At 44.0% G+C, this 24,800-nt stretch overlaps 1 pseudogene; it reads right to left on the bottom strand.

Moving 5' to 3' along the window:
* Positions 1 to 7,329: 7,329 nt before the first annotated feature.
* Positions 7,330 to 22,922, bottom strand: LOC121568023 (annotated as a pseudogene).
* Between the last annotated feature and the right edge of the window lie 1,878 nt (positions 22,923 to 24,800).

The raw sequence follows: 24,800 nt of genomic DNA, 5'->3' as shown, positions 1-24,800 counted from the left end.
CTTTGTTGTAGTGAGGACTAATCAGACGGTTCTATTTTCCCCATTTAAAGGTACATTTATCCATCTGAACCATGTGAAAGCCTTTTGCGTGTTTGTATTGCTGTAATTTCACCACTAGAGGGCATCACTAATCATTATGGAAGCGTATATCTGCCGAATGATACATCAATATCACGTTTGCCATTTATTTTCCCATTTACGTGCACATAATCTGACAATTCAAATACAAAAATGCATTGTTTTCTGAAAATTTCCCCACAATCTCTAAAGTGTTCCCTTTCAATTGCTACCATGGTTATGCTTATTCTTTCTTTTAGAAACATTTCAATTTGGGCCTGTCCATATAATAACAATTTACTACATTTGTAAAGTGCTTTTCATTATACAAGAATAATCTGTGTATAAAAAAAATAATATATATATATACACAGTATCTCACAAAAGTGAGTACACCCCTCACATTTTTGTAAATATTTGAGTATATATTTTTATGTGACAACACTGAAGAAATGACATTTTGCTACAATGTAAAGTAGTGAGTGTACAGCTTGTATAACAGTGTACATTTGCTGTCCCCTCAAAATAACAACACACAGCCATTAATGTCTAAACCACTGGCAACAAAACATTAGAACAGCGCCGGAGAAGATGGCTGCCGTTTTACAGCCCTCTAACCAATTGTACTATTATGTGTGTTTTTCCGCGTTATTTGTTATTTATTTTGTACATAATGTTTCTGCCATCGTCTCTTATAACCAAAAAGAGCTTCTGGATATCAGGACAGCGATTACTCACCTCGTATTGGACGAAGATTTTTTCTTCAACGAGGCGGCCGCGAAGGATATCATACAGACACCCGACAAGGCCCAAATCCCCGTCATTCGCGTGAGGAAGAGACGGAGATATCGTGGAAGTAGATCGGGGTGCCTTGTAAGGATCTGACGGTGAGCGAGTAAACTGCCTCTTCCATCAATCCTATTAGCCAACATTCAATCATTTGAAAATAAATTGGATGACCTAAGATTACGGTTATCCTACCAACGGGACATTAAAAACTGTAATATCTTATGTTTCACCGAGTCGTGGCTGAACGACAACATGGATAACGTACAGCTAGCGGGCTATACGCTACATCGGCAGGATAGAACGGCTGACTCCGGTAAGACAAGGGGTGGCGGTCTGTGTATATTTGTAAACAACAGCTGGTGCACAAAATCAAATACTAAGGAAGTCTCGAGGTTTTGCTCGCCTGAGGTAGAGTATCTTATGATAAGCTGTAGACCACACTATTTACCAAGAGAGTTTTCATCTATATTTTTCATAGCTGTCTATTTACCACCACAAACCAATGCTGGCATTAAGATTGCACTGAATGAGTTGTACAAGGCCATAAATCAACAGGAAAACGCTCATCCAGATGCAGCGCTCCTAGTGGCCGGGGACTTTAATGCAGGGAAACTTAAATCCGTTCTACCTAATTTCTACCAGCATGTTAAATGTGCAACCAGAGGAAAAAAAACTCTAGACCACCTTTACTCCACACAGAGACGCATACAAAGCTCTCCCTCGCCCTCCATTTGGCAAATCTGACCATAACTCTATCCTCCTGATTCCTGCTTATAAGCAAAAACTAAAGCAGGAAGCACCAGTGACTCGGTTAATAAAAAAGTGGTCAGATGACGCAGATGCTAAGCTACAGGACTGGAACATGTTCCGGGATTCTTCAGACAGCATTGAGGAGTACACCACATCAGTCACTGGCTTCATCAATAAGTGCATCGATGATGTCGTCCCCACAGTGACCGTATGTACATACCCCAACCAGAAGCCATGGATTACAGGAAACATCCGCACTGAGCTAAAGGGTAGAGCTGCCGCTTTCAAGGAACGGGACTCTAACCCGGACGCTTATAAGAAATCCCGCTATGCCCTCCGACGAACCATCAAACAGGCAAAGAGTCAATACAGGACTAAGATTGAATCGTACTACACTGGCTCTGACGCTCGTCGGATGTGGCAGGGCTTGAAAACTTACAGACTACAAAGGGAAGCACAGCCGCGAGCTGCCCAGTGACACAAGCCTACCAGACGAGCTAAACCACTTCTATGCTCGCTTCGAGGCAAGCAACACTGAAGCATGCATGAGAGCACCAGCTGTTCCGGATGACTATGTGATCACGCTCTCCGTAGCCGATGTGAGTAAGACTTTTAAGCAGGTCAACATTCACAAGGCCGCAGGGCCAGACGGATTACCAGGACGTGTACTCCGAGCATGTGCTGACCAACTGGCAAGTGTCTTCACTGACATTTTCAACATGTCCCTGACTGAGTCTGTAATACCAACATGTTTCAAGCAGACCACCATAGTCCCCGTGCCCAAGGATTCTAAGATAACCTACCTAAATGACTACCGACCCGTAGCACTGACGTCTGTAGCCATGGAGTGCTTTGAAAGGCTGGTCATGGCTCACATCAACAGCATTATCCCAGAAACCCTAGACCCACTCCAATTTGCATACCGCCCCAACAGATCTACAGATGATGCAATCTCTATTGCACTCCACACTGCCCTTTCCCACCTGGACAAGAGGAACACCTACGTGAGAATGCTATTCATTGACTACAGCTCAGCATTCAACACCATAGTGCCCTCTAAGCTCATCACTAAGCTAAGGATCCTGGGACTAAACACCGCCCTCTGCAACTGGATCCTGGACTTCCTGACGGGCCGTCCCCAGGTGGTAAGGGTAGGTAACAACACATCTGCCACACTGATCCTCAACACGGGGGCCCCTCAGGGGTGCGTGCTCAGTCCCCTCCTGTACTCTCTGTTCACCCATGACTGCATGGCCAGGCACGACTCCAACACCATCATTAAGTTTGCCGACGACACAACAGTGGTAGGCCTGATCACCGACAACGATGAGACAGCCTATAGGGAGGAGGTCAGAGACCTGGCCGTGTGGTGCCAGGACAACAACCTCTCCCTCAACGTGACCAAGACAAAGGAGATGATTGTGGACTACAGGAAAAAAAAGAGGACTGAGCACGCCCCCATTCTCATCGACGGGGCTGTAGTGGAACAGGTTGAGAGCTTCAAGTTCCTTGGTGTCCACATCACCAACGAACTATCATGGTCCAAACACACCAAGACAGTCGTGAAGAGGGCACGACAAAGCCTATTCCCCCTCAGGAGACTAAAAAGATTTGGCATGGGTCCTCAGATCCTCAAAAAATTCTACAGCTGCACCATCGAGAGCATCCTGACTGGTTGCATCACCGCCTGGTATGGCAACTGCTTGGCCTCCGACCGCAAGGCACTACAGAGGGTAGTGCATACGGCCCAGTACATCACTGGGGCCAAGCCTCCTGCCATCCAGGACCTCTATACCAGGCGGTGTCAGAGGAAGGCCCTCAAAATTGTCAAAGACTCCAGCCACCCTAGTCATAGACTGTTCTCTCTGCTACCGCACGGCAAGCGGTACCGGAGTGCCAAGTCTAGGTCCAAAAGACTTCTCAACAGCTTCTACCCCCAAGCCATAAGACTCCTGAACAGCTAATCATGGCTACCCGGACTATTTGCACTGCCCCCCCACCCCATCCTTTTTACGCTGCTGCTACTCTGTTAATTATTTATGCATAGTCACTTTAACTCTACCCACATGTACATATTACCTCAACTACCTCAACTAGCCGGTGCCCCCGCACATTGACTCTGCAACGGTACCCCCCTGTATATATAGCCTCCCTACTGTTATTTTATTTTACTTCTGCTCTTTTTTTTCTCAACACTTTTTTTGTTGTTTTATTTTTTATTTTTTACTTTTTTTGTTAAAAATAAATGCACTGTTGGTTAAGGGCTGTAAGTAAGCATTTCACTGTAATGTCTGCACCTGTTGTATTCGGCACATGTGACCAATAAAATTTGATTTGATTTGATTTGAGTACACCCCTAAGTGAAAATGTCCAAATTGGGCCCAAAGCGTCAATATTTTGTGTGGCCACCATCATTTTCCAGCACTGCCTTAACCCTCTTGGGCATGGAGTTCACCAGAGCTTCACAGGTTGCCACTGGAGTCCTCTTCCACTCCTCCATGACGACATCACGGAGCTGGTGGATGTTAGAGACCTTACACTCCTCCACCTTCCGTTTGAGGATGCCCCACAGATGCTCAATAGGGTTAAGGTCTGGAGACATGCTTGGCCAGTCCATCACCTTTAACCTCAGCTTCTTTAGCAAGGCAGTGGTCGTCTTGGAGGTGTGTTTGGGGTCATTATCATGTTGGAATACTGCCCTGCGGCCCAGTCTCCGAAGGGAGGGGATCATGCTCTGCTTCAGTATGTCACAGTACATGTTGGCATTCCAGTAATCCATGTCCTTAGTCTGTTTATCTTCAGCAAACTGTTTGCGGGCTTTCTTGTGCATCATCTTTAGAAGAAACTTCCTTTAGGGACGACAGCTATGCAGACCAATTTGATGCAGTGTGCGGTGTATGGTCTGAGCACTGACAGGCTGACCCCCCACCCCTTCAACCTCTGCAGCAATGCTGGCAGCACTCATACGTCTATTTCCCAAAGAAAACCTCTGGATATGACGCTGAGCACATGCACTCAACTTCTTTGGTCGACCATGGCGAGGCCTGTTCTGAGTGGAACCTGTCCTGTTAAACCGCTGTATGGTCTTGGCCACTGTGCTGCAGCTCAGTTTCAGGGTCTTGGCAATCTTCTTATAGCCCAGGCCATCTTTATGTAGAGCAACACTTCTTTTTTTCAGATCCTCAGAGAGTTCTTTGCCATGAGGTGCCATGTTGAGGTGCCATGTTGAACTTCCAGTGACCAGTATGAGGGAGTGTGAGAGCGATGACACCAAATGTAACACACCTGCTCCCCATTCACACCTGATACCTTGTAACACTAACGAGTGACATGACACCGGGGAGGGAAAATGGCTAATTGGGCCCAATTTGGACATTTTCACTTAGTGGTGTACTCACTTTTGTTGCCAGCGGTTTAGACATTAATGGCTGTGTGTTGAGTTATATTGAGGGGACAGCAAATTTACACTGTTATACAAGCTGTACACTCACTACTTTACATTGTAGCAAAGTGTCATTTCTTCAGTGTTGTCACATGAAAAGATATACTCAAATATTTACAAAAATGTGAGGGGTGTACTCACTTTTGTGAGATACTGTGTGTATATATATATATTCAACTAAACTGTATGGACATTAAGTTTTGACTCAATTGATAGTGCAAGTAATTGCTGAAGAAAAATGCCTCATGCCTATATATATATATATATATATATATATATATATATATATATATATATATATATATATATATAAGCAACAATCAAAGTCTAGGAGGAAGGGTAGGCCAGCCCATAAAGATTAAGGCCTGCTTTAAAATCCCTAGCGGTCTGAACAGCCCTGAGATTGTCAGGAAAGGAGTTCCAAAGACATGGTGCAGGGGAGGAAAAGGCACAATTATATAGGAGTTATGAAGGAAGTCAGTATGCTGCTTACAGTATATCTTCCTCCACTGTCCCTGTCCCCATATCGGGCTTGAACCAGTAATCAACTAAAAAGTATTTAGTCAGCCACCAATTGTGCAAGTTCTCCCACTTAAAAAGATGAGAGAGGCCTGTAATTTTCATCATAGGTACACGTCAACTATGACAGACAAAATGAGAAAAAAAATTCCAGAAAATCACATTGTAGGATTTTTTATGAATTTATTTGCAAATTATGGTGGAAAATAAGTATTTGGTCAATAACAAAAGTTTCTCAATACTTTGTTATATACCCTTTGTTGGCAATGACACAGGTCAAACGTTTTCTGTAAGTCTTCACAAGGTTTTCACACACTGTTGCTGGTATTTTGGCCCATTCCTCCATGCAGATCTCCTCTAGAGCAGTGATGTTTTGGGGCTGTCGCTGGGCAACACGGACTTTCAACTCCCTCCAAAGATTTTCTATGGGGTTGAGATCTGGAGACTGGCTAGGCCATTCCAGGACCTTGAAATGCTTCTTACGAAGCCACTCCAAGTTGCCCGGGTGGTGTGTTTGGGATCATTGTCATGCTGAAAGACCCAGCCACGTTTCATCTTCAATGCCCTTGCTGATGGAAGGAGGTTTTCACTCAAAATCTCACGATACATGGCCCCATTCATTCTTTCCTTTACACGGAGCAGTCGTCCTGGTCCCTTTGCAGAACAACAGCCCCAAAGCATGATGTTTCCACCCCCATGCTTCACAGTAGGTATGGTGTTCTTTGGATGCAACTCAGCATTCTTTGTCCTCCAAACACGACTAGTTGAGTTTTTACCAAAAGGTTCTATTTTGGTTTCATCTGACCATATGACATTCTCCCAATCCTCTTCTGGATCATCCAAATGCACTCTAGCAAACTTCAGACGGGCCTGGACATGTACTGGCTTAAGCAGGGGGACACGTCTGGCACTGCAGGATTTGAGTCCCTGGCGGCGTAGTGTGTTACTGATGGTAGGCTTTGTTACTTTGGTCCCAGCTCTCTGCAGGTCATTCACTAGGTCCCCCCGTGTGGTTCTGGGATTTTTGCTCACCGTTCTTGTGATCATTTTGACCCCACGGGTTGAGATCTTGCGTGGAGCCCCAGATCGAGGGAGATTATTAGTGGTCTTGTATGTCTTCCATTTCCTAATAATTGCTCCCACAGTTGATTTCTTCAAACCAAGCTGCTTACCTATTGCAGATTCAGTCTTCCCAGCCTGGTGCAGGTCTACAATTTTGTTTCTGGTGTCCTTTGACAGCTCTTTGGTCTTGGCCATAGTGGAGTTTGGAGTGTGACTGTTTGAGGTTGTGGACAGGTGTCTTTTATACTGATAACAAGTTCAAACCGGTGCCATTAATACAGGTAACGAGTGGAGGACAGAGGAGCCTCTTAAAGAAGAAGTTACAGGTCTGTGAGAGCCAGAAATCTTGCTTGTTTGTAGGTGACCAAATACCTATTTTCCACCATAATTTTCAAATATATTCATTAAAAATCCTACAATGTGATTTTCTGGATTTTGTTTTCTCAATTTGTCTGTCATAGTTGACGTGTACCTATGATGAAAATTACAGGCCTCTCTTATCTTTTTAAGTGGAAGAACTTGCACAATTGGTGGCTGACTAAATACTTTTTTCCCCACTGTATGTACTTCCCCCCAAAAAATGTAAGGGGTCTGTAATTATAACTTTTCATTATCTACGTTGGTTATTGAGAGAAAAAGGCATTAGACAATGTGCCTGTGTGTTTTTACATGATCAAATACATTTCCAGCAATCAGTCTTTCAATCCACCCTAACTCACCTTGGACTCCAGTTTCTGGAACTGCTTCTTGCCTCCCTTCACGGACAGATTCTCAGCCTCAACCTGACTGTGACCTCCAGGTTCTTCTTCATTATCTCTAGATGAGAGCTGGTGTCTTGCTCCTTCAGCTCCTCCGACATCATGGCAGCCTGGAATGGTAGTTTGTTTAATTTATGCACCAATTGGCACCAATCATAACGTCCCTCTGAGATCTTTTGTTAACCAGCCAAGTTACCATTGGCCTTTGGGGACAAATCAAGTTGATGTAATTGAATAGATTATAAGGACTCAAGTCAGTGATGGCCTTCTCTATGTTCCTCACCTTCTGGACGATGTCGTCCACCTCTCCCTGCATCAGGTCAGACTCCAGCTTCTTCTTGGTGTTCAGAAGGCTGGTGTTCTGTAGTAGGAAACAACTCAATTTGTTTGACTCTCGAGAACACAAGGCAGAAATTATGAAAATCTAAAAGCAAGCACACTAGAATTCCAGGTGTGTGTAACCAGTATTCTTGGTTGGGTTTTATTAGAAATAGCTTTTGAACCGTACCTGGGAGTGCAGCAGTCCAACGCGCTCGCTGGCACCTACCAGCTCAGTCTCAGCCACTTTTCGGCCTCTCTCTGTCTGCTCCAGAGCAACTCTCAGTTCCACGATTTCAGCCACCATCAGACCGTGCTTGCGCTCCACCATGACTGCCTTGCTCCTTCGCATCCTCTGAGGCATGGACAGCGTCATCAAGGAGCAAATTGGCATCCTGGGGTTCACAATGACATAGGTTCATTAGGACTTGTGGAAGTAGGATCGGTGATCATTTTAATTGGTAAGAATTTCCCAACATCCATACCTTTCTACAATATATTAGTTCACTCTATTCCATTCCTCTGTTTTATTATTTTCTACTGATTCACAAACAAATCCCTCCACATGTTAAGGTTTTTGAGCCTGATGCCTCAAACCCTTTACCTTGAGCTGTCTCTGGACATTCCTCAGCTGTTTTTGGGCCTCAGCGGCCTACCTATTGGAGTGGCTCAGCTGGATCTCAATCTTCACCCTCAGGACGTCATTCCGGCTCCTGACCTCAGCATCCAGGTTGCTCTGCATGGAGTCAATCACCCTGTCTGGCTGTTCCTCTTGATCTGCTCCATCTCCTCGTCCTTCACTATGGTCTTCCTGTCCTCCTCACCCTTGATCTGGTTCAGCTCCAGCTGCACATGCAGAATCCTGGATTCCTCGTGCTCCAGTGTGCCCTGGACAAAGAGAAGCAGTCAGGCGAATTGTGTTCAATACATTTGGATGTGTATAACACAAGTAATTAAATATATATAACTAAACTAAACACCAATACAGGGAGCATTGAACTGTAGCTGGCATTGGATAGTGTAACACTGCTTTTCCTCCAGAGCGGTCTGGATCTCAGACTTCTCTGTCTCCACTGTCTTCTTACTCCACGGTCTTCTTCTCCAGCTCATGGAGGGCAGAGATCTCCTCTGCACACACACAATTTGTTTTTACATTTTAGTAATTTAGCAGACGCTCTTATCCAGAGTGACTTACAGTTAGTGAGTGCATACATTTTCATACTGGCCAGCAGTGGGAAACGAACCCTCAACCCTGGCGTTGCAAGCGCCATGCTCTACCAACTGAGCTACATGGAAGCCACACACAGGAACAGTTTAGACTTGGGAGATTTTCACAGTGGATATCGCCAATGCACTGAAGTTGACATTGCATAATAACAGTTCATTTATTAACAGCACTTCATACGGTCTTGCAAATCTAATTGCTCAACACTTCCTGGGTTGTTCAAATGAATACTGATTACAAGTTTTATATATATATATATATATATATATATACAGTTGAAGCTGGAAGTTTACATACACTTAGGTTGGAGTCATTTAAAACTCGTTTTTCAACCACTCCACACATTCCTTGTTAACAAACTATAGTTTTGGCAAGTCGGTTAGGACATCTACTTTGTGCATGACACAAGTAATTTTTCCAACAATTGTTTACAGACAGATTATTTCATTTATAATTCACTGTATGACAATTCCAGTGGGTCAGAAGTTTACATACACTAAGTTGACTGTGCCTTTAAACAGCTTGGAAAATTCCAGAAAATGATGTCATGGCTTTAGAAGCTTCTGATAGGCTAATTGACATCATGTGAGTCAATTGGAGGTGTCCCTGTGGATGTATTTCAAGGCCTACCTTCAAACTCAGTGCCTCTTTGCTTGACATCATGGGAAAATGAAAAGAAATCAGCCAAGACCTCAGAAAAAACATTGTAGACCTCCACAAGTCTGGTTCATCCTTGGGAGCAATTTCCAAATGCCTGAAACTACCACGTTCATCTGTACAAACAATCGTACGCAAGTATAAACACCATGGGACCACGCAGCCATCATACCGCTCAGGAAGGAGACGCGTTCTGTCTCCTAGAGATGAACGTACTTTGGTGCGAAAAGTGCAAATCAATCCCAGAACAACAGCAAAGGACTTTGTGAAGATGCTGGTGGAAACCGGTACAAAAGTATCTATATCCACAGTAAAACGAGTCCTATATCGACATAACCTGAAAGGCCGCTCAGCAAGGAAGAAGCCACTGCTCCAAAACCGCCATAAAAAAGCCAGACTACGGTTTGCAACTTCACATGGGGACAAAGATTGTACTTTTTGGAGAAATGTCCTCTGGTCTGATGAAACGAAAATAGAACTGATGCCCATAATGACCATCGTTATGTTTGGAGGAAAAAGGGGGTTGCTTGCAAGCCGAAGAACACCATCCCAACCGTGAAGCACGGGGTTGGTAGCATCATGCTGTGGGGGTGCTTTGCTGCAGCAGGGACTGGTGCACTTCACAAAATAGATGGCATCATGAAGAAGGAAAATCTTCCAAATGGACAATGACCCCAAACATACTTCCAAAGTTGTGGCAAAATGGCTTAAGGACAACAAAGTCAAGGTATTGGAGTGGCTATCACAAAGCCCTGACCTCAATCCTATAGAAAATGTGTGGGCAGAACTGAAAAAGCGTGTGCGAGCAAGGAGGCCTACAATCCTGACTCAGTTACACCATCTCTGTCAGGAGGAATGGGCCAAAATTCACCCAACTTATTGTGGGAAGCTTGTGGAATGCTACCCGAAACGTTTGACCCAAGTTAAACAATTTAAAGGCAATTCTGCCAAATACTAATTGAGTGTATGTAGATTTCTGACCCACTGGGAATGTGATGAAAGCTTAAATAAATAATTCTCTCTACTATTATTCTGACATTTCACATTCTTAAAATAAAGTGGTGATCCTAACTGACCTAAGACCGGGAATTTTTACTAGGATTAAATGTCAGGAATTGTGAAAAACTGAGTTTAAATGTATTTAGCTAAGGTGTATGTAAACTTCCGACTTCAACTGTACATACATACATACATACATACATACACACACACACTCTGAAATATATTCAGACCCCTTGACTTTTTCCACATTTTGTTACATTACAGCCTTATTCGAAACTTGATTAAATGTTTTTTTCCCCCCATTAATCAACACACAATACCCCATAATGACAAAGGGAAAACAGGTTTGTAGACATTTTTGCACATTTATTAAAAATTAAAAACAGAAATACCTTATTTACATAAGTATTCAGACCCTTTGCTATGAGATTCGAAATTGAGCTCAGGTGCATCCTGTTTCCATTGATCATCCTTGATGTTTCTACAACTTGATTGGAGTCCACCTGTGGTCAATTCAATTGATTGGACATGATTTGGAAAGGCACACACCTGTCCATACAGTGAGGGAAAAAAGTATTTGATCCCCTGCTGATTTTGTACGCTTGCCCACTGACAAAGACATGATTAGTCTATAATTTTAATGGTAGGTTTATTTGAACAGTGAGAGACAGAATAACAACAAAAAAATCCAGAAAAACACATGTCAAAAATGTTATGAATTGATTTGCATTTTAATGAGGGAAATACAGTGGGGGAAAAAAGTATTTAGTCGGCCACCAATTGTGCAAGTTCTCCCACTTAAAAAGATGAGAGAGGCCTGTAATTTTCATCATAGGTACACGTCAACTATGCCAGACAAATTGAGGAAAAAAAATCCAGAAAATCACATTGTAGGATTTTTAATTAATTTATTTGCAAATGATGGTGGAAAATAAGTATTTGGTCACCTACAAACAAGCAAGATATCTGGCTCTCACAGACCTGTAACTTCTTCTTTAAGAGGCTCCTCTGTCCTCCACTCGTTACCTGTATTAATGGCACCTGTTTGAACTTGTTATCAGTATAAAAGAAACCTGTCCACAACCTCAAACAGTCACACTCCAAACTCCACTATGGCCAAGACCAAAGAGCTGTCAAAGAACACCAGAAACAAAATTGTAGACCTGCACCAGGCTGGGAAGACTGAATCTGCAATAGGTAAGCAGCTTGGTTTGAAGAAATCAACTGTGGGAGCAATTATTAGGAAATGGAAGACATACAAGACCACTGATAATCTCCCTCGAAGCATGGGGGTGGAAACATAATGCTTTGGGGCTATTTTTCTGCAAAGAGACCAGGACGACTGATCCGTGTAAAGGAAAGAATGAATGGGGCCATGTATCATGAGATTTTGAGTGAAAACCTCCTTCCATCAGCAAGGGCATTGAAGATGAAACGTGGCTGGGTCTTTCAGCATGACAATGATCCCAAACACACCACCCGGGCAACGAAGGAGTGGCTTCGTAAGAAGCATTTCAAGGTCCTGGAGTGGCCTCGCCAGTCTCCAGATCTCAACCCCATAGAAAAACTTTGGAGGGAGTTGAAAGTCTGTGTTGCCCAGCGACAGCCCCAAAACATCACTGCTCTAGAGGAGATCTGCATGGAGGAATGGGCCAAAATACCAGCAACAGTGTGTGAAAACCTTGTGAAGACTTACAGAAAACGTTTGACCTGTGTCATTGCCAACAAAGGGTATATAACAAAGTATTGAGAAACTTTTGTTATTGACCAAATACTTATTTTCCACCATCATTTGCAAATACATTCATTAAAAATCCTACAATGTGATTTTCTGGAGAAAAAAAATCTCATTTTGACTGTCATAGCTGATGTGTACCTATGATGAAAATTACAGGCCTCTCTCATCTTTTTAAGTGGGAGAACTTGCACAATTGGTGGCTGACTAAATAAATTTTTTCTCCACTGTAAGTATTTGACCCCTCTGCAAAACATGACTTAGTACTTGGTGTTAAGACCCTTGTTGGCAATCACAGAGGTCAGACGTTTCTTTTAGTTGGCCACCAGGTTTGCACACATCTCAGGAGGGATTTTGTTCCACTCCTCTTTGCAGATCTTCTCCAAGTCATTAAGGTTTCGAGGCTGACATTTGGCAACTCGAACCTTCAGCTCCCTCCACAGATTTTCTATGGGATTAAGGTCTGGACACTGGCTAGGCCACTCCAGGACCTTAATGTGCTTCTTCTTGAGCCACTCCTTTGTTGCCTTGGCCGTGTGTTTTGGGTCATTGTCATGCTGGAATACCCATCCACAACCCATTTTCAATGCCCTGGCTGAGGGAAGGAGGTTCTCACCCAAGATTTGACAGTACATGGCCCCATCCATCGTCCCTTTGATGCAGTGAAGTTGTCCTGTCCCCTTAGCAGAAAAACACCCTCAAAGCATAATGTTTCCACTTCCATGTTTGACGGTGGGGGTGGTGTTCTTGGGGTCATAGGCAGCATTCCTCCTCCTCTAAACACGGCGAGTTGAGTTGATGCCAAAGAGCTCCATTTTGGTCTCATCTGACCACAACACTTTCACCCAGTTCTCCTCTGAATCATTCAGATGTTCATTGGCAAACTTCAGACGGCCCTGTATATGTGCTTTCTTGAGCAGGGGGACATTGCGGGCGCTGCAGGATTTCAGTCCTTCGCGGCATAGTGTGTTACCAATAGTTTTCTTGGTGACTATGGTCCCAGCTGCCTTGAGATCATTGACAAGATCCTCCCGTGTAGTTCTGGGCTGATTCCTCACCGTTCTCAGGATCATTGCAACTCCACGAGGTGAGATCTTGCATGGAGCCCCAGGCCGAGGGAGATTGACAGTTATTTTGTGTTTCTTCCATTTGCGAGTAATCGCACCAACTGTTGTCACCTTCTCACCAAGCTGCTTGGCGATGGTCTTGTAGCCCATTCCAGCCTTGTGTAGGTCTACAATCTTGTCCCTGACATCCTTGGAGAGCTCTTTGGTCTTGGCCATTGTGGAGAGTTTGGAATCTGATTGATTGATTGCTTCTGTGGACAGGTGTCTTTTATACAGGTAACAAGCTGAGATTAGGAGCACTCCCTTTAAGAGTGTGCTCCTAATCTCAGCTCGTTACCTGTATAAAAGACACCTGGGAGCCAGAAATCTTTCTGATTGAGAGGGGGTCAAATACTTATTTCCCTCATTAAAATGCAAATCAATTTATAACATTTCTGACATGCGTTTTTCTGAATTTCTTTGTTGTTATTCTGTCTCTCACTGTTCAAATAAACCTACCATTAAAATTATAGACTGATCATTTCTTTGTCAGTGGGCAAATGTACAAAATCAGCAGGGGATCAAATACTTTTTTCCCTCACTGTATAAGGTCCGACAGTTGACAGTGCATGTCAGAGCAAAAACCAAGCCTGAAGTCGAAGGAGTTGTCCGTAGAGCTCCGAGACAGGATTGTGTCAAGGCACAGATCTTGGGAAGGGTACCAGAAAAATTCACCAATAACACAGTGGCCTCCATCATTCTTAAATGGAAGAAGTTTGGAACCACCAAGACTCTTCCTAGAGCTGGCCGCCCGGCCAAACTGAGCAATCGGGGGAGAAGGGCCTTGGTCAGGGAGGTGACCAAGAACATGTTGGTCACTCTGACAGTAAAAGGCACATGACAGCCTGATTTGGAGTTTGCCAAAAGGCAACTAAAGGACTCAGACCATGAGAAACAAGATTCTCTGGTCTGAGGAAACCAAGATTGAACTCTTTGGCCTGAATGCCAAGAGTCACGTCCGGAGGAAACCTGGCACCATCCCTACGGTGAAGCATGGTGGTGGCAGCATCATGCTGTGGGGATGTTTTTTAGCAGCAGGAAATGGGAGACTAGTCAGGATCGAGGGAAAGATGAACAGAGCAAAGTACAGAGAGATCTTTGATGAAAACCTGCTCCAGAGCGCTCAGGACCTCAGACTGGGTCGAAGGTTCACCTTCCAACAGCACAATGGAGTGGCTTCGGGACAAGTCTCAATGTCCTTGAGTGGCCCAGCCAGAGCCCAGACTTGAACCCGATCCAACATCTCTGGAGAGACCTGTAAATAGCTGTGCAGCGACGCTCCTCATCCAACCAGACAAACTTGAGAAAAATGGGAGAAACTCCCCAAATACAGGTGTGCCAAGCTTGTAGCATCATACCCAAGAAGACTCGAGGCTGTAATCGCTGCCAAAGGTGCTTCAACAAAGCACTGAGTAAAGGGTCTGAATACTTATGTAAATATTATATTTCAGTTTTTAATTGTTTATACATTTGCAAACATTTCTAAAAACCAGTTTTTGCTTTGTCATTATGGGGTATTGTGTGTAGCTTGATGAGGGGGAAAAAAACAATTTAATCAATTTTAGAATAAGGCTGTAACGTAACAAAATGTGGAAAAAGTCAAGGGGTCTGAATACTTTCCGAATGTATATACAGTATATATTCTGAGATAGTGTAATATAAATTTTTATGCACATTTGATGTTTCCTTTTTCAAAACACTAGTCAAACATGTCACAAATAGAACTGCTGTCAAATGCTCACATTGCAGGCTCTTGTTTTGTCTTCAGATGATCAATAGCCTCCTTGTAGGAGTTCTTCATCTTGAAGAATTCAGTGCTCATAGAGCAAGCCTCCTTCCAAGCTCCTTCCAGCTCAGCCTAGCCCTCCTCATTCTTCTTCTTCCATTCTGCCAGAACCTAGGGAAATTCATGCGATTTTCATTAGAACTCATTGATGGAGAGTTTTGAATCAGAAATATACTACAATTATAGTACACTTGATCAAATAGCAGACAGAAAATATCACCCTAGGGTTCACCTTGTCAAAGCTCCTCTTCTTCTTGTCGAGGTTGGCGGCCATTGCGTTGGCTCTCTCAACGTCAATCATGAGGTCCTCCACCTCTCCTTGCAGTCTGCTAGGTCTTCTCCAGGGAGGTGCACTTGGAGTTAACTGCCTCTATGGTCTCCTCAGCTTCCTGCAGACGCTGTGCCAGTTGGACAACAGAGGGTGGTTTTATGGTGAACAATATGATGTGAACAAATGTTACAATACATATTGACGTAACATTTTCTCGGAGCCCCCTACAACGCTTTTTCAGTTCTGCCCACAAATGTTCTATAGGATCGAGGTCAGGGTTTTGTGATGGCCACTCCAATACCTTGACTTTGTTGTCCTTAAGCCATTTTTTGGATGTATGCTTGGGGTCATTGTCCATTTGGAAGACCCATTTGCGACCAAGCTTTAACTTCCTGACTGATGTCTTGAGATGTTGCTTCAATATATCCACATAATTTTCCTTCCTCATGATGCCATCTATTTTGTGAAGTGCACCAGTCCCTACTGCAGCAAAGCACTCCCACAGCATGATGCTGCCACCCCTGTGCTTCACGGTTGGGATGGTGTTTCTTCGGCTTGCTAGCGTCCCCCTTTTTCCTCCAAACATAAAGATGGTCATTATGGCCAAACAGTTCTATTTTTGTTTCATCAGAGGACATTTCTCCGAAAAGTACGATCTTTGTCCCCATGTGCAGTTGCAAACCGTAGTCTGGCTTTTTTATGGCCGTTTTGGAGCAGTGGCTTCTTCCTTGCTGAGCGGCCTTTCAGGTTATGTCGATATAGGACTTTTTTTTACTGTGGATATAGATACTTTTGTACCTGTTTCCTCCAGCATCTTCACAAGGTCCTTTGCTGTTGTTCTGGGATTGATTGGCACTTTTCGCACCAAAATATGTTCACCTCTAGGAGACCGAACGCGTCTCCTTCCTGAGTGGTATGACGGCTGCGTGGTCCCATGGTGTTTATACATTCGTACTATTGTTTGTACAGATGAACGTGGTACCTTCAGGCGTTTGGAAATTGCTCCCAAGGATGAACCAGTCTACAATTTTTTTTTCTGAGGTCTTGGCTGATTTCTTTGGATTTTCCCATGATGTCAAGCAAAGAGGCACTGAGTTTGAAGGTAGGCCTTGAAATACATCCACAGGGACACCTCCAATTGACTCACATGATGTCAATTAGCCTATCAGAAGCTTCTAAAGCCATGACATCATTTTCTGGAATTTTCCAAGCTGTTTAAAGGCACAGTCAACTTAGTGTATGTAAACTTCTGCCTGACTGGAATTGTGATACAGTGAATTATAAGTGAAATAATCTGTCTGTAAACAATTGTTGGAAAAATGACGTGTCAGATGTCCTAACCGACTTGCCAAAACTATAGTTTGTTAACAAGAAATGTGTGGAGTGGTTGAAAAACGAGTTTTAATGACTCCAACCTAAGTGTAAACTGAAAGCAAGAGAGAGGACTGTACGAGATTTGACGAGATTTGACGTGACTTCCGTCTCGCTTCCGCATTGTCTCCGTACTGCTGTGCTGTTTGTTGCTACTTGGCTACCTGCCAAACTATTCACGTTTTACTTTTAATAAACGTTTAATCAATCTTTGTGTTCAACAAATTTACCAACTTTTTAGTTTTGTCCTCACTCATCTTTTTTCGTTAAACTTTTTCACCCCGGACGTTTATCCCGAGACAGAAGAGTCATTTTCCTGTGCGTTTTAGCTGCCAACTTTACGTTATTTACCTTTTTCCATCGCAACTTTTTTCCCTTATTCAACTTTTTTCACTCCGGACGCTTTATCTGGACATGGTTCATCAACATCTTCAACAGCCGAAGCTAAGTAGTAACATTAACATGATGTCTTCTAATTGCAGTCGCTGTACTCATAATATACAGGAGAACGATCGCCTTACGGCGAAAATAGCTGTGCTACAAGCCCAGCTTCAGACGCAATCGTTAGGCAAGGGTAATCTCAGTGTAGGAAAGGAAGAAACAGCGTCTGTGCCACCAGTAAGTACAGACAGTAACGTTAGTATAAATCCCCCCGCACAGTCCCCACAGCCGGACAACTTTCTCATGGCTTCTGGAGGGAAATACTGTTGGAATGCTCAACCGGTGTCGCTCATTCAGCCGACAGAAACCTTCAACCGGTTTTCCCCATTATGTAGCGAGTCTGAGTCTGAGTCTTCTCTAGTCTCTACTCCTCCCGTTACGGGGTCTGAGACGCCGAAGGCTCCCACCATTAGCTCGGACAAATTGAAAACCCTAGTCATTGGCGACTCCATTACCCGCAGTATTAGACTTAAAACGAATCACCCAGCGATCATACACTGTTTACCAGGGGGCAGGGCTACCGACGTTAAGGCTAATCTAAAGATGGTGCTGGCTAAAGCTAAAACTGGCGAGTGTAGAGAGTATAGAGATATTGTTATCCACGTCGGCACCAACGATGTTAGGATGAAACAGTCAGAGGTCACCAAGTGCAACATAGCTTCAGCTTGTAAATCAGCTAGAAAGATGTGTCGGCATCGAGTAATTGTCTCTGGCCCCCTCCCAGTTAGGGGAAGTGACGAGCTCTACAGCAGAGTCTCAGCACTTAATCGCTGGTTGAAAACTGTTTTCTGCCCCTCCCAAAAGATAACATTTGTGGATAATTGGCCCTCTTTCTGGGACTCACCCACAAACAGGACCAAGCCTGACCTGCTGAGGAGTGACGGACTCCATCCTAGCTGGAGGGGTGCTCTCCTCTTATCTACCAACATAGATAGGGCTCTAACTCCTCTAGCCCCACAGTGAAATAGGGTGCAGGCCAGGCAGCAGGCTGTTAGCCAACCTGCCAGCTTAGTGGAGTCTGCCAATAGCACAGTCAGTGTAGTCAGCTCAGCCATACCCATTGAGACTGTGTCTGTGCCTCGACCTAGGTTGGGCAAAACTAAACATGGCGGTGTTCACCCTAGCAATCTTATTAGGATAAAGACCTCCTCCATTCCTTCCATTATTGAAAGAGATCGTGATACCTCACATCTCAAAATAGGGTTACTTAATGTTAGATCCCTCACTTCAAAGGCAGTCATAGTCAATGAACTAATCACTGATCATAATCTCGATGTGATTGGCCTGACTGAAACATGGCTTAAGCCTGATGAATTTGCTGTGTTAAATGAGGCCTCACCTCCTGGTTACACTAGTGACCATATTCCCCGTGCATCCCGCAAAGGCGGAGGTGTTGCTAACATTTACGATAGCAAATTTCAATTTACAAAAAAAAATGGCGTTTTCATCTTTTGAGCTTCTAGTCATGAAATCTATGCAGCCTACTCAATCACTTTTTATAGCTACTGTTTACAGGCCTCCTGGGCCATATACAGCGTTCCTCTCTGAGTTTCCTGAATTCCTATCAGACCTTGTAGTCATAGCAGATCATATTCTAATTTTTGGTGATTTTAATATTCACATGGAGAAGTCCACAGACCCACTCCAAAACTCTTTCGGAGCCATTATCGACTCAGTGGGTTTTGTCCAACATGTCTCTGGACCTACTCACTGCCACAGTCATACTCTGGACCTAGTTTTGTCCCATGGAATAAATGTTGTAGATCTTAATGTTTTTCCACAAAATCCTGGACTATCGGACCACCATTTTATTACATTTGCAATCGCAACAAATAATCTGCTCAGACCCCAACCAAGGAGCATCAAAAGTCGTGCTATAAATTCTCAAACAACACAAAAATTCATTGATGCCCTTCCAGACTCCTTCTGCCTACCCAAGGACGTCAGAGGACAAAAATCAGTTAACCACTTAACTGAGGAACTCAATTTAACCTTGCGCAATACCCTAGATGCAGTTGCACCCCTAAAAACGAAAAACATTTGTCATAAGAAACTAGCTCCCTGGTATACAGAAAATACCCGAGCTTTGAAGCAAGCTTCCAGGAAATTGGAACGGAAATGGCGCCACACCAAACTGGAAGTCTTCCGACTAGCTTGGAAAGACAGTACCGTGCAGTACCGAAGAGCCCTCACTGCTGCTCGATCATCCTACTTTTCCAACTTAATTGAGGAAAATAAGAACAATCCAAAATTTCTTTTTGATACTGTTGCAAAGCTAACTAAAAAGCAGCATTCCCCAAGAGAGGATGGCTTTCACTTCAGCAGTGATAAATTCATGAACTTCTTTGAGGAAAAGATCATGACCATTAGAAAGCAAATTACGGACTCCTCTTTGAATCTGCGTATTCCTCCAGGGCTTAGCTGTCCTGGATCTGCACAGCTCTGCGAGGGCCTGGGATCGGGAGAGACACTTAAGTGTTTTAGTACTATATCTCTTGACACAATGATGAAAATAATCATGGCCTCTAAACCTTCAAGCTGCATACTGGATCCTATTCCTACTAAACTGCTGAAGGAGCTGCTTCCTGTGCTTGGCCCTCCTATGTTGAACATAATAAACAGCTCTCTATCCACCGGATGTGTACCAAACTCACTAAAAGTGGCAGTGATAAAGCCTCTCTTGAAAAAGCCAAACCTTGACCCGGAAAATATAAAAAACTATCGGCCCATATCGAATCTTCCATTCCTCTCAAAAATTTTAGAAAAAGCTGTTGCGCAGCAACTCACTGCCTTTCTGAAGACAAACAATGTATACGAAATGCTTCAGTCTGGTTTTAGACCCCATCATAGCACTGAGACTGCACTTGTGAAGGTGGTAAATGACCTTTTAATGGCGTCAGACCGAGGCTCTGCATCTGTCCTCGTGCTACTAGACCTTAGTGCTGCCTTTGACACCATCGATCACCACATTCTTTTGGAGAGACTGGAAACCCAAATTGGTCTACACAGACAAGTTCTGGCCTGGTTTAGATCCTACCTGTCGGAAAGATATCAGTTTGTCTCTGTGAATGGTCTGTCCTCCGACAAATCAACTGTACATTTCGGTGTTCCTCAAGGTTCCGTTTTAGGACCACTATTGTTTTCACTATATATTTTACCTCTTGGGGATGTTATTCGAAAACATAATGTTAACTTTCACTGCTATGCGGATGACACACAGCTGTACATTTCAATGAAACATGGTGAAGCCCCAAAATTGCCCTCGCTAGAAGCCTGTGTTTCAGACATAAGGAAGTGGATGGCTGAAAACTTTTTACTTTTAAACTCGGACAAAACAGAGATGCTTGTTCTAGGTCCCAAGAAACAAAGAGATCTTCTGTTAAATCTGACAATTCATCTAGATGGTTGTAAAGTCGTCTCAAATAAAACTGTGAAGGACCTCGGTGTTACTCTTGACCCTGATCTCTCTTTTGACGAACATATCAAGACTGTTTCAAGGACAGCTTTTTTCCATCTACGTAACATTGCAAAAATCAGAAATTTTCTGTCCAAAAATGATGCAGAAAAATTAATCCATGCATTTGTTACTTCTAGGTTAGACTACTGCAATGCTCTATTTTCCGGCTACCCGGATAAAGCACTAAATAAACTTCAGTTAGTGCTAAATACGGCTGCTAGAATCCTGACTAGAACCAAGAAATTTGATCATATTACTCCAGTGCTAGCTTCCCTACACTGGCTTCCTGTTAAGGCAAGGGCTGATTTCAAGGTTTTACTGTTAACCTATAAAGCATTACATGGGCTTGCTCCTACCTATCTTTCCGAGTTGGTCCTGCCGTACATACCAATACGTACGCTACGGTCACAAGACGCAGGCCTCCTAATTGTCCCTAGAATTTCTAAGCAAACAGCGGGAGGCAGGGCTTTCTCCTATAGATCTCCATTTTTATGGAACAGTCTGCCTACCCATGTGAGAGACGCAGACTCGGTCTCAACCTTTAAGTCTTTACTGAAGACTTATCTCTTCAGTAGGTCATATGATTGAGTGTAGTCTGGCCCAGGAGTGTGAAGGTGAACGGAAAGGCTGGAGCAACGAACAGCCCTTGCTGTCTCTGCCGGGCCGGTTCCCCTCTCCACTGGGGTTCTCTGCCTCTAACCCTGTTGCAGGGGCTGAGTCACTGGCTTGCTGGTGCTCTTTCATGCCGTCCCTGGGAGGGGTGCGTCACTTGAGTGGGTTGAGTTACTGACGTGATCTTCCTGTCTGGGTTGGCGCCCCCCTTGGTTTGTGCTGTGGTGGAGACCTCTGTGGGCTATACTCGGCCTTGTCTCAGGATTGTAAGTTGGTGGTTGGGGATATCCCTCTAGTGGTGCGGGGGCTGTGCTTTGGCGGAGTGGGTGGGGTTATATCCTTCCTGTTTGGCCCTGTCCGGGGGTTTCTTCGGATGGGGCCACAGTGTCTCCGGACCGCTCCTGTCTCAGCCTCCAGTATTTATGCTGCAGTAGTTTATGTGTCGGGGGGCTGGGGTTAGTTGGTTATACCTGGAGTACTTCTCCTGTCTTATCCAGTGTCCTGTGTGAATTTAAGTATGCTCTCTCTAATTCTCTCGTTCTCTCTTTCTCTCTGAGAACCTGAGCCCTAGGACCATACGTCAGGACTACCGGGCATGATGACACCTTGCTGTCCCCAGTCCGCCTGGCCTTGCTGCTATTCCAGTTTCAACTGTTCTGCCTGCGGCTACGAAACCCCTACCTGTCCCAGACCTGCTGTTTTCAACTCTTTAATGATCGGCTATGAAAAGCCAACTGAGAGACCTGAGCCCTAGGACCATACGTCGGGACTACCGGCCGTGGTGACTCCTTGCTGTCCCCAGTCCGCCTGGCCTTGCTGCTATTCCAGTTTCAACTGTTCTGCCTGCGGTTATGGAACCCCTACCTGTCCCAGACCTGCTGTTTTCAACTCTTAATGATCGGCTATGAAAAGCCAACTGAGATTTATTCCTGATTATTATTTGACCATGCTTGTCACTTATGAACATTTTTGAACATCTTGGCATGGTTCTGTTATAATCTCCACCCGGCACAGCCAGAAGAGGACTGGCCACCCCTCATAGCCTGGTTCCTCTCTAGGTTTCTTCCTAGGCTTTCGCCTTTCTAGGGAGTTTTTCCTAGCCACCGTGCTTCTACACCTGCATTACTAGCTGTTTGGGGTTTTAGGCTGGGTTTCTGTACAGCACTTCGAGATATTAGCTGATGTAAGAAGGGCTATATAAAATAAAATTGATTGATTGATTGATTGTATGTAAACTTCCAACTTCAACTGTAGGAACCAAACAGTAAGAAGCACCATCTTTAACAACGATAAGAAGCACCATCTTTCAAGTTACTGAGCCATCAGAAGCCACCAGGACAAATGTGTGCTACCAGAATAAATGTGTCAGTTTTTTTTCAGGAAATGATTCAGGTGTGCTTTCCTGTACTGGAGCTTAGATCCCATACTGTACCTGGAGTTCATTGATCTCCATCTGCAGCTGAGCTCCCAGAGACTGCTCATCCTCAATCTTGCTGTGGCCTTGGTAAGAGTTTTGACTTTGTCCTCCTCTCCTTGCAGGTCGTCCAGTGTTTGTGGGACTCATGGAGGGCTTTCTTCTCCTTGGTCAGCTTGGCAACACTCTCATCCATAGATGTCATCTCCTCTGTCAGGTGTTTGGAACTATATATTTTTCAAATGCATCCAATTTCCAGAGTTGGCTCTTTGGTACTTTTATACATAGAAATTGACAATATAGGTCTTTAACCAATCACAGACATCCAGCAGAAGGAGTTGAATCAATTTTCCCATTCAGTGTGTTGGTGGTGCTCATAACATTTATCATAACTTCAAAACGTATCATAACTTTGGCCTACTTGTAGAGTATATTGTTCCAAACAACCGCTAAATCAAAAAGGGTACTTTTGAGAACCATTATTTGTAATGTTGAATAAATAAATACAAAATATTTTTTACTTTCAGAATGTAGACATATTCCATATTTGAGAGCACACTATCAGGAGTATAATGACACCAAAAAGTTGTCTGTATCATGTACGGTTCATGGATCATAGGGTCTTACAAGGGGATTGTAGAAAGGGGCCTAAAATGTCCACTTTCATCATGATTAAAAAAATTGTTTGTGATACAAAGGTAAAAAGCATGTCAAACATCCTTCCTCCCAATGAAGTTACTATGTGAGAATTGCCAGAACAATCTGAGATACCAAAAATATTTTCGGCTACGCTGGCGTGGAATCGCTCAATAATGAAGCGGGACAGATCTGGTTCCACCTCAGAGTATGGTTGTGGATAGCTGGAGACCTGCTGAAAGGACATGCACACACTTGCTTAATTCCAGCTAGTTGTGCAACCTCTAACTATAGCAAGGGGCATATCACTAGTCTAGCAATAGATACTGTTGTTTTGGCTGTATGGCATCATTGAATGAGATTGCCAATGGTTAGCTAAGATATTTCAGTTAGCCAACAATTTGCAGTAACAGCAGTTAATTTTTAAGTCAATACACTATCATTGTTGTGCTTAAAAGGTGATAGGCAAAGGTTTTCCTGTTTTTTAAAACTTCTTTATACAACAGCTAATAATATCATAAAATGATCTGCAATAATATATTGGTCAGAGTAGATTTTGTATTCTAGATATAACAATAAGAGAGGCATAGTTCTCTCCTGCACAGGCCATACAAACGCTTCACACCGCGTGGCTGCTGCCACTAATCTGGTGGTCCCTGCGCACACGACCCACGTGGAGTTCCAGGTCTCCGGCAGCCTCTGGAACTGCCGTTCTGCGGCCAACAAGGCAGAGTTCATCTCAGCCTATGCTACCCTCCAGTCCCTCGACTTCTTGATGCTGACGGAAACAGGGATTACCACAGAAAACACTGCTACTCCTACTGCTCTTTCCTCGTCTTACCATGTGTTCTCGCATACCCCGAGAGCATCTGGTCAGCACGGCGGTGGCACAGGAATCCTCATCTCTCCCAAGTGGACATTCTCTCTTTTTCCCCTGACCCATCTGTCTATCTTCTCATTTGAATTCCATGCTGTCACAGTCACTAGCCCATTCAAGCTTAACATCCTTGTCATTTATCGCCCTCCAGGTTCCCTTGGAGAGTTCATCAATGAGCTTGACGCCTTGATAAGTTCCTTTCCTGAGGATGGCTCACCCCTCACAGTTCTGGGTGACTTTAACCTCCCTACGTCTGCCTTTGACTCATTTCTCTCTGCCTCCTTCTTTCCACTCCTTTCCTCTTTTGACCTCACCCTCTCACCGTCCCCCCCTACTCACAAGGCAGGCAATACGCTTGACCTCATCTTTACTAGATGCTGTTCTTCTACTAATCTCACTGCAACTCCCCTCCAAGTCTCTGACCACTAGTTTGTATCCTTTTCTCTCTCGCTCTCCTCCAACACTACTCACTCTGCCCCTACTCAGATGGTAATGTGCCGTCGCAACCTTCGCTC

Source organism: Coregonus clupeaformis, chromosome 1 (genome assembly GCF_020615455.1).
Source record: "Coregonus clupeaformis isolate EN_2021a chromosome 1, ASM2061545v1, whole genome shotgun sequence".
NCBI lineage: Eukaryota > Metazoa > Chordata > Actinopteri > Salmoniformes > Salmonidae > Coregonus > Coregonus clupeaformis.
Note: the sequence above shows the minus strand (reverse complement) of the source record. Positions and strands in the feature narration are given on the sequence as shown.